Here is a 10,321-nt window from a genome sequence, read left to right on the forward strand (position 1 = left end):
AAAAAAATAAAATATATACGCATACATATGTACAGTGAATCCCGTTAATATTCGGACACTATTCAAAACGCGATAACTTTTCTAGAACTGAAGTAAACGATTCGAATTCCTTTTTAGATGATAGAGCGATCGGTCTACTAGACTAGAATGCTTTTTTAAGATTTTGCTATTGCTTAGAATGACGAGAGAAAATAAAAAACTCGTTTCTTAACTTCTTCATCTGAGCCTATAACGAAAATTTCAAAAACGTGCAAGTTATACCAATAGTTTAAATAAATCACGTCGCTTATCCGTAACGATAATATGCAACGATCTTATTGCGAACAAAAGAAACTGCGTTCACGAGTAAAAATATAGGCAAATCTTAACCACGGATTGAAGAGTAAATCAAAATCAAATTGCAACGAAGTGCGGCACTATTCCATTGCACAATCTCGATCGGCAGTAGTCCGCGGTTTTATTCAACATAATAACTTCTTCCACGAATTGCAAGGGAGAATTTTCCGTTCTGGTCGCCTTATCATAATTGCATAAAATCCGCGGTTCAGCAACTGGCGCTAGGCGAGGTCGTTCAGGAGGAACAACGAGACACCATAATCTAAGTACAGGGAACGCGTCGGAACAGCGTTTGGCCGTTCGAGGAAGCAATTATTTAGACGCGGCTGCGATATGCTCTGTCGAGAAGGGTAATCCCCTATTATTTTCAATGGTGTGTTACAGTCGCTGATTACTTTCCGCGCGTATAACCGCGGTTACGTATCACGCGAGACACGACGCGGAGAAAAATATAGGGGCCAAGATAGCGCGCGGCTCCTCGAGAAACATGTCTACAGCATTAAGGCAGACACATGTCCCGATGTCGGGGATATTTATGATCCCGGAAATCTCTGGGGGTAGTTACTCGACGACCGCGATGACGATATTCCCCGACTAAAAGTGGAAGGAAAGAGGCGGCTGCAACGTGACCGTAAAGATTCGAGTAGATAGTTGTTCCATTAAAATATCCCGGCTGTCCCTGCTGACAAAATGGACTCTGCTTTGACAATTTAACGGAGTTCGCTTGGTTACTTCGTCTTTAAACCGGTTACCAAACGCCTAACTGCCTGCAAATGTGAAGAGACACGAGAATGAAAGCGTCGCTATGGCATACTTTACATCATGGGTGCAAACGTTTATTGCTGCTTCGAAGCTAATTCGTCATCATTCTTTTTGACAAGATACAGGCAGCCCTCCTACAACACGGCATCCTGTAACGCCGTTTCGCTCTAACATGATAAGAACATTACGGAAACCTCTTTGTACGACAGTTCTACAGCACTGGATAGCATGATTTTTGTTTAGCATATTTAAGAATTAAATTACCTTGAAATAATGACGGGAAGGGATAATGAACTACAGTGCCTTTACATGAAAATATAATATTGTTACGGCGACTTGTCCGAATCAAGTCGCTGTAATGTGAAACTGCCCTGTTGTGAACAACTCCTTAAAGAATAATAGAAGATAGGGGTCGAGATCGGACCGTCGAACGATCAACATCCCACTTCTGAAAGATCTGAATTGTTATTATATCGAATTGTGTTATAGTTAATATTCTTTATTGTAAATAAAATGCCGCGACGCTAGAGAACTGGTGTAATTCGCAAACAATATGTAAAATAATGTTCTGAATAATATAAAATAATATGAAATAATATACAATAATGTCCTGATCTTCTCAAATCAATCTCAATCTTTCCAGCGCCGCCTGAAATTATTTCAATCCTTTCGCTGTCTCGCAACGAAGCGGCTAAAACCGTGTCCAGGATAAACAAGCGAAGTTCGGACACAAAGAAACGAAGATCCGGAAAATGTCTAGAGACGAACAAGCGAAGATACGGAAATAACACTTCGCGTCATGCACGAACCTCTCTCCCACCGCTTCGCAACAAAGTGGATAACAGAGTTCGCAGGAGACAAGGATTCGGAAATGGAATTCAGAGGAAATCTACGTGGCAGCAAATTACGAATAGTTCGTCGGCAGCCGGCGCCAAAGGCAAGGTCAAAATTCCGAGGGCCTGTCGAAGCGGCGATCGAAGGTAAAGGGAACAGTGTTTCTCGCGGGAGGAATAATTAGGACCGAGCCGGAGAGAGGTAACGGAAGATTTTTCAGCGATGTTTGCGCTTTTCGCGAGACTTATCCCCGCCGCCGTTAATCCCTCGATGGTTCGAGGCGTCAGCCACCTAGCCCCGCGTATTTGTTCTGTCTTATTAATTTACAAGGTGGAGGGAACCAGAAGAGGTAGATGCTGAATAAATATCCAGCAGACGAGGACGAAATTCGGGATACTCAGCCCTCGAAAGCACACCCGTAGCACAGAGGCGAGCGGTGTAAGACCGTGTTTAATTTATTTCGACTGCACAGGACCCAGACATTAAGCTTCCACTATTCTCCTCCACCTTCCTTATTTGCCTTGCATTCGTCACCAGGGCCGGGGGAGAGTAGGTTTCGTCTCGGGGAACGCCTCCGGGCACGGTTTCCTTTGCTCGCCACGAGCAAGTCTAATCCTTTTCCTTTCGCGTTTGCCCCCCTCCGTCACCCCCCTCGCCCTGGCATCGTCAGCGCCACCCCCTTCAACGCGCGAATTACACGTTAAGAATCACATTTAACGTTCGCCATAATTTCATCCGGCCGTTTTCACCGTGCTCCCCAGGAACCGGGGAGAGTTACGCTCTGTTCGCGGCGGAGGAGGTGCGTCGGATTACCGCCGGTTGTTTCAGGAACTCGCCGCGGCTTTTTGATAACGCCGAAGAAACCGGATCGCTTACGTTAATTAAATTTTCAGATGGCCGGGGTCACGGCTATCCAATTTCGCCGCGGGGTCGATATCCATTACTCGATACGAATGCCAGGTTTTCTGGAAAAAGGAAAAAACCGGCCGGCCGGCCGGTGTTGTTATTGCGTTCCGCGTTAATTACATTCGACCAAGGATATCGCGGACGCGTTACCTACATCGCTCCCGAGAGCTGGTCTATCTGCCCCCCTCTCTCTCTTTCTCGCTCTCTTTCTCTTCTCTTTCTCTCGCTTTTGTTCGACTAGCTCGACCGGTATGATGTTTCTTCGGCCGAACGAAATTCGATCAAACGTCGGATAAAAAGGAGGTAGAAAAAGCTCGCGGCCGGCCCGTAATTCCCGGCAGACGATCTTACAAAGATTTCTATCTTGTAACTTGTAAGAGCCTGTTGGTTTCCATCCCGTTGCCGTGTAATCAGATTACTCGATTCGGTTGATTATTCACTCGGGATTAAGAAGTTTCATTAATTAAAAGGATCGGAATTGTAGAAGACACGGCTTATTAATCTGTTCGAGGACGAGGATTATTTCTAGCTCACTTTTTCGTGATTATAACGCACACACGCAGATCTGTTTTCGAGCGGTCTTCTTTCGCGATTTTCTTTTTGTGCGGCTTTCTTCTGCGATCTTTTTATGCGAGATATGAACGAATTTCCCATCAAAATGCGAAGTCCCTGAAAGGTATGTGCAAGCGGACACCAGGTGATTTCTCATAAAAAAACATGAAAGAGAAACTATAAAACAGCTGTTTTCTGTTCGGGACTTAGTGTCCGAGAAAATCGAGTTTGAATATTCAAACGTGAGTTTTTTTTTCATTCTTCTTGTCATTCCAAGCAACAGCGAAATTAAAATACAGCATTTTAGTTATGGTTTAGTAGACGGATTCCTCTAGCATCTACAAATAAAAATCGAGCCGTTTAGTCCGGTACTAAAAATGTTATTGCGTTTTAAATGTCGTCCGAACATTGATGATGATACAGTGACTCGCATTAATGTTCGGACAACTTTTAAAACGCAGTAACTTTTTTTAGAACTGCACTAAACAACTCAATTTTCATAGATCATTTCATAGAAACCAGAACGAGAAACGAATGCAATTTGCCGCATTAGAAATTCTCTATGGTAAAAATACTATATATATACTATACTATCTACTACTATACTATACTATCTACTACTATACTATACTATACTATACTATACTATACTATACTATACTATACTATACTACACTATACTATACTATACTATACTATACTATACTATACTATACTATACTATACTATACTATACTATACTATAGTATACTATACTATACTATACTATAGTATACTATACTATACTATACTATACTATAGTATACTATACTATACTATATATACTATACTATCACTAATATTTGCTGATATGCACGTTTCCACTAATTTTGTAATAATCATTATTAGACTGCGAATCTTCACGCATTTAAGCTATTTACACAATTTAAAACTCCTATGTTTTACTAGCAAATTTTAAATTGTGTAAATACTACAAACGCATAAAGATTCTCAGTCTGCTAATGACCGTCAAAATAACCGTTAATATTAAAAATTACGCACCCTAGTAATTTGCAGCGTCTGCTCGCGCTATGAATGCAAATGGCGGCTGGCGGGGGTGTCAAACGTTTGAGAATTTATCAAAATCAGAGAAGGCCATCGGGGTGACAGGGCTTGTTAGGGGGACGACTCGTACGGGAATATCGGCAAGATTAACGGCGAAAGAACGTGAGGCGGGACGCGGGCCGACAAACGACTTGCAAAAGATTCCTCGGAGGTAAAGTAACAAGTTGCGGTCGAGGGGACAAGATTTCTTAATTACCTCTGGAATAGAATTCGCCCCCGAGTGCTTAGCACCGCGTGCGTGCCTCTCCGATGCTCCTTAAAATCTGCGAACAAAGGCTCGGTGATCTTGCAAAAAGATTTTCCCAACAACAACAACAACAACAACAACGGTATCTCGTTGATGCGGCTCGCTGTGAGGTGCAAGCTCTCGGGTGTCGGGCCCGCCCGCGTAGCTCATCGCGATCATATTTATCAAAAGTAGAGACGCAGACAAGATAGTTTAATTAGCAGGAAGTTCGGTCGGCCGTGGCGCGGGTAGAATGATTAGTTTTATAATAATTAGAGGAACGAGGAGCCGCGGCGAGATAGTTATTATGAATTAGCCCGATATCTCGCGTCGATGCTTTCTCGTCGCTTCTCGTTTCAGCCCGACTGCTAACACCGTAAACTCATCTCGCGGTTATTACAAAAGGGAGATTGAGAGAAGAGCAAGGCAGAGGTGAAACTTTCGTGAAACTCCTTAACGAGACGTAACAAGGTCCATTCTTTACGGTGTGCCACGGAGCTGCCGGGAAAATGGCCGGGACGTACACCTATAATTCGGCGGAATCAGCCAAGTTCGACGATAAATAAGCGAAAAATATTATGTGCGAGCACGGGGCTCCACGCGCGCGTTCGCCTCTTTGTTCGCCCTATCGAAACGCCACCGTCGCGGAATTTCTGTCGTAGATTGCCTCGCGGAAACGAAAATTAGACAAAGCCAGCAGCGGCAGCACTCGCTAAAGTTCCATTAGGTTCGGAAACGGGAACTCGTTCGGGACAAATTCGCCGTGGAACGACGCGCGAATGATGCGCGATTTTTCTTCGCGAAAGCATTTAGCAGATTAAAATCCGTGCACGCCGCGCGGCGGCGGCGACGGCGGCCGCGTAATGCTATTTTAATTAGGTTCGTAAACAGCAAACCGCGGCTGGAACCATGCTTGGGAAGTTCAAACTGGGCCGCAGCGCAATAAATAAATGATAATTCCAAGTTCTTACCCGCGTTCCCCCGATTTATCTCCGCCGGGCTATCATTTTTTCAGCTTCTCGCCGTGCGGGGGAACTTCGTCGGAGGAACAGTGGTCTTAGGGGTCTTCGATGACTCCATTGGATGGCGGTTTTTAGTCCGAAACGCGACGCTGTCGCAGAATTTTGCGAATTTTTAAACGGGATACCTTTCAACAGAGGAAAACTTTCGTGTTGAAAGAGAAATATATTCGTTATACGATAACGTAAAATTTTCAATTAAATTTCTATTAAAAATCTGTTACAATTCAAATTTACAGGACAAATTCACCGCAATAAAATCTTATATTAAATATTTATTATAATTGATATCACTTCCATTCAAGATTAATTAAACTAAATTTCTAATAAAAATCTACTGTAACTTAAAATCTTCAATGAAACTTGTATTACAGATCTATTACGATTCAAATTTATAATAAAAATTAGTTACAATTACGTCGTATGAGCGATAGGCGTTCATGCGAATGCCTATGGCACGAGTTCGTGGAACGCGTAACGCCATTATCGCGGTATAGCGGTGTATCTAATCTAATCAAGTTGAAACTAAAAAGTCAACTTGTACGACATCGAATACTTGCTCAACGTTCTTACGTTCTGCGGATTCTAATCAAATTCGGAAAATATAATAAATTCGCGTTGAAATGAATTCTCGCATCTGGACAAACTTTCGTCAAGATGGACAAGATTTCGTCACTGATACGCGTTCGTTGAAATGTTAAGGAAACGAAATTCCTTCGTTGAAAAGAGACACGCGGTCCTGATAAGCGCAAGTGCGGATGCAGCTTATGGTGAAAATAAAAATCTTCCATGAAACTAGAAGAAAAGGGACACGGTAATTTCGTTCAGAATTGATGGGATCAAAAACTGAGACGTTAAGGAGCGTATAATTTACGGTTTGCCGCGGCCGCAGTATGTTCAAGATCGACACTAATTGGGTTCGAAGCGAGGCCGAAGAGCGCGGAAAGAGTGTACTCTTCATTAACCGAAATCTAAATTCTATTAAATCATAATTTGCGGGGGCGTTCTGCGGACTGGTAAGCGAGATTATTACCCGGCGAGATATTACGCTTTTCAATAAACGCCGGGCCGCCCTCTATGTCGTTAGAAACGGCGGAAAGTTCGCCGGTGTTGGTGCACGCGTGATGTTAACGCAGCATTAAAAGTTGTTGGCCGTCGACGGAATTAAATTTAATTACGCCCGCCCCGGGCATACGTCATTCTAAAGTTCTTCAAATAACTTTACAAGTTCTTCATTAACGCAATGTCGGCCATGTTTCGCCGAGGCGAACTTCTCGCGGAAATACAGTAAACGTTACGAATTTAATTATTTCAAATGCCTTGTTGCTCCGCTGCGTGCATATGCATACCTGCACGCGAACCCTCTGCAGTCCCGAAGCGATATTGAAATGGATATTGCCGCTGCGAGAAGACGGCACTCGCGTGATCCTGCCAACGAAACTCTCCAGTTTATGTCTCTCTTTCTCTCTTCCTCTCGATCCTTCTCTCTCTCTCTCTCTTTTGCTCTCGCTCACTCGCTCTCTCCTCCTCTCGCTCCCATCCCCTTCCCCTCACCCCTCTCTTTGTCAGTCTGAATCGTTCAAACTTTTCATTTTGTCAACGGTCACGAGTTCATTGAAACTACGACACCGACCGCGGACACGAACGTGTGGTGCAACTAGCGATGGCCTAGCAATCACTTTGAATCCCTTCCAATATACACGGTGTCTCCAATTGATGGACAAGAAACGCTACTCCGCGTTAAAAAGCGGACGAACGACGCGACATAAAATCGCCCCGCGGCTGTTTTCACGTTTAACATGTCAAGCGACGAAAATTTAGCCGAGAGATTTATCCCACGAAATCGAAGCGATTCAATCAGTGAAACCGTATAAAAAGGTTTACCTTTTAAAACGTAATAACGTTAAAATGAATTAGACGACTAGAAGCTTTTTTGGGAATGTTGGAAGGGCTAATTTACAACGACTAAAATATTTTCTTTTATTTTACCGTTTGCTCGGATGAACAAAAAGATAAAAACTCCCGTCTTCCACTCATCAAGAAGCTTCCACTCATTAGATCATGCAACTTCACCCCCAGACTCCGCATCTTTATGCGAACTCTCATTTTCATTAATCATTTTCTAAGTATCTAAAAACATGAAATATAATATTACGAATAATTTTCAATAGTACGCACGTTTTCTTGCATTTTACACACTCGCATGCATCGTAAGTGCATGATTCGAGTGATTCGATTCCATTACTAAGTGATTCCATCGCTTTAGGATTCTATTACTTTGTGATCACTCTGCATAATTTTATGCATATTAATTTTGCTCTATTTTCAAGAAGTCACGCGACGCCTACAGAATTCATGAGAAACTTCGCAAAGGAAATTGGTAAAATGTCTTCTAATTTCCTATCTTCTATTTTCTGTTTTCCGTAGATCCGAAGTGATCCAACACGATCTCGAGTCATTTCGGATCACGTCCGAATAACCGACAGCCTTGACAATCCTGTCAAAAAGCAGTTCCGAAAGTCTCGAAAGTCTTCGAGACTCTTAAAACTCTTTAAGCACTCGCGACTAATGTCAATGTTTGAACGAGTAAAAGCGCATCGTTGAGATAATATTATGACCCTTAATCAACATCGCGAATGGTATCAAAGCTTTTAGAACTCGAGCCGCATTCCCGGATCTTCTGGACTTCCGAAATTATTATATTTACCGAATGCCTCGAACTTCCTAATAATTATTGATTCTCGAATCACGAGTGTGATTGAAGACTTCGCAGTGCTGCGGGAGTATATCGAATATTCGCCAGGTGCGACAACTGTATTCTGTGCTCCTAATTGCTGTTAGCGCGGATGGACACCGTGACATGTTTAATCTGTTTCTTGGTTGTTCGTTGCTCCGTTGTGCACTGCCATGTCGCCGATTTGCTAGGAAACTTCGTAGAACAAATATCTGCGGCTGCAAGGAGAACGCCTCAAGTCACACGTTTTCACCTCCGAGATATTGTCGCTTCGAGTTCTCATCGCTAATGCTTCGTATTAGCGGTGTTTCAAATTGCATGATTTCTTTCTGAATTTGTTTTTACCATGTTTGTTCTGATAAATACGTAAATCCTATATGCTACAGTTCAACCGAAGTGTTAACTTAAATTTCTTGAAATTCTGACTTGCCACGTGATCGTTGCATAAATTCGCACATTGTCATCGGTTTCATAGTTCCATTGGTTTTAAGCAAAGGTTTCAAGCAAACGTTAAAAGTCTTCCCTATATATTTTGTACAGAACATATTATTGTGGAGAAATAAATACACCGTCTGTTTTCGTGAAAAACAAGAATTGAGGAGGAAGCAAAATATATAAATATAATATAATATAAAATAATATAACATATAATATAATATAAAATAATATAATATATAATATAATATAAAATAATATAATATATAATATAATATAAAATATAAATATTTCTTTCCTTTGATAAATCTCATATTTCACTCCCTAATTTTTGTCATAAGTACAGAAAATCATAATTAAACTTAAATGTAACGTCTCACAAAAATGATAAAATTGAATTACATTTTGCACCACAACGAGTGCGCGCATCTTCGCGGTTCCGATGATCCTAGAATAATCAATTCCGTAGTCTGTCATCTGACCAGAAATTTCACGACTGTAAAAGTCGCGAAAAGAATACACGCGCGCGTAATAATTGTTTTACAGATCTCGTTACCGGCCTTAAATTTATTACACCGAAATGGTCCTTCCACTTGCCGTCAATCCGGTTTTTTCCCGTGCTCGGTCAATCTGTCGCAATAAAACGGCCAGTAAACCGGTACACACTCTCGTCGAACTATCAGGCACTCGTGGCTGAAACGCTTGAACGCGACGGGCTCTGCAGCCCGGGGTTTTATCAGAGGTGTATCGTCCTCGTCTCGGAGCTACTAGTTTTCGAATTGTTGAATTGCAGTGCACCGGATATCATTTCGTTAATTGACGAAACTTCCCGATACGGTTCCACCGCGCTGCCCGTTGTTGTTTTTTTTCGAGGACTTTGCACTTCTGTCATACGAGGATATTGGAAATAAATCAACGGAAATCATATTATTGGACTTTTACAGACTTACCTGCTTCTATATCGCCGTTGCAACTTGCATTATTGCGGCTGGAAAATAATCGGCACAATCAATATCGTGTGTACGATCTGAAGGGAGTGCTCCGAATTTTTATTGTTAATCGGCCGCTATAAAAACGAGCTGCGAGGATCGAATAATCGTGTCTTCTCTTCCCAAATTGTCCATTTTTCCATTTTACCAAATCTGAGCGTCAATTAGGGAGAATTTACTGTTGTTCCAAATTAACCGCAACACTGAATTTTCACGAAACGAAGGGCCCGAGTTCGGCCGATTAAAATCAAACAACGCCCTCCTGACCCCCGTCACGTCTCGCTCCCCCGTGGCCGCCATTTTCGGTTAGGAGCACATCAGAGGCATGTACCTGTGCTTTCTGTGGATCTGTGTATGTATTATTTATGCGACCGCGAGCGAGACGCGCGACGGGAATCAGGAAGCGTGGAACAGTCGCGGCAAT

This window comes from Megalopta genalis, chromosome 13 (genome assembly GCF_051020955.1).
Source record: "Megalopta genalis isolate 19385.01 chromosome 13, iyMegGena1_principal, whole genome shotgun sequence".
Classification (NCBI taxonomy): domain Eukaryota; kingdom Metazoa; phylum Arthropoda; class Insecta; order Hymenoptera; family Halictidae; genus Megalopta; species Megalopta genalis.